Raw genomic sequence first — 1,316 nt, 5'->3', positions numbered from 1 at the left:
CCTGATCATATAAACTCAAGTGATTTTAGTCATATATTTTCTAAAACTTTTTCTTTATAATGATATGTGATGAGTGGGGGATTGTATTATGATCAAGGAGAAGAACAATATGAGAATGCAAAGGACACTTCACACATGCATTCCGATCTATAAGGCCAAGGACCTCAGGTTAGTCTCTGTTCTATTTATTTATTATGTCGTCTCCATTGCTTATGATAAGAGCTGATGGAAGAGTAAGCTTCACTTCTGATTTGTGGTCATCATTGAAACGGGAGGGTTATATGTGTCTGACAGCACATTACATTGACCGAAATTGGAGGCTGAACAGTAAAATACTGACTTTTTGTGCTCTCCCACCGCCTCACACAGGTATGAATGTTGCTTTAAAGCTTCTTGAATCTGTGGAAGAGTGGGGACTAGAGAAAAAAATGTTCTCTCTCACATTAGACAATGCTACAAGTAATGATTCGATGCAAGATATAGTGAAAACTCAGGTGCTTTTGAGCAATGATTTGTTGTGTGGAGGTGAGTTTTTTCACGTCAGATGTGCAGCTCACATACTCAACCTCATTGTGCAAGATGGTTTGAAGGTTATTAAAGACTCTTTGCACAAAATTAGAGAGAGTGCTAAGTATGTAACAGCGTCAAAGACGCGTGAGATGACGTTTGCAAAATGCGTGGATGCTGCTGGTATAAAGGAGAATGCTGGTTTGATAATGGATGTGCAGACAAGATGGAACTCGACATTCTATATGCTTGAAAGAGCCCTTCCGTAGCGTGAAGCGTTTGTTAAGTTAGAGATATATGATAGGAGAAACTATAAGTTTTTGCCTACAGCTACAGAATGGAGCAGAGCTGCGAAAATATGTGTTTTCTTGGAGCCTTTTGCTAAGATTACTAGTTTGATGTCAGGTTCGAAATACCCAACATCGAACTTGTATTTCTATCAGGTATGGAAGATCCATAATTGGCTGCAGATAAATGAGGAAAGCGATGATGAGATTATCCGAGAGATGGTGATACCGATGAAAGAGAAGTTTGATAAGTACTGGGAAGAAGTCAGTGATCTTTTTGCAATGACAGCTGTCTTTGATCCACGCTTGAAGCTTCCAGTTGTAGAATATTGTTTAGGGAGACTTGACATGAGTACACGTGATGCGAAAATGAAGAACTTGCGTTTGAAGCTGGAAACTTTGTTTCAATCATACGACAAAAAATCAAAGTCAAAATCACCTTCTACAGAGCCTCGTGAGATGGATCAACAAAATGTTTGTGGAGGACCGAAAGGAACATTTGAGAACTATGGTGTAAGTCTC

This window comes from Brassica oleracea, chromosome C5 (assembly GCF_000695525.1).
Source record: "Brassica oleracea var. oleracea cultivar TO1000 chromosome C5, BOL, whole genome shotgun sequence".
Classification (NCBI taxonomy): domain Eukaryota; kingdom Viridiplantae; phylum Streptophyta; class Magnoliopsida; order Brassicales; family Brassicaceae; genus Brassica; species Brassica oleracea.
This window is presented reverse-complemented; position numbering follows the sequence as displayed.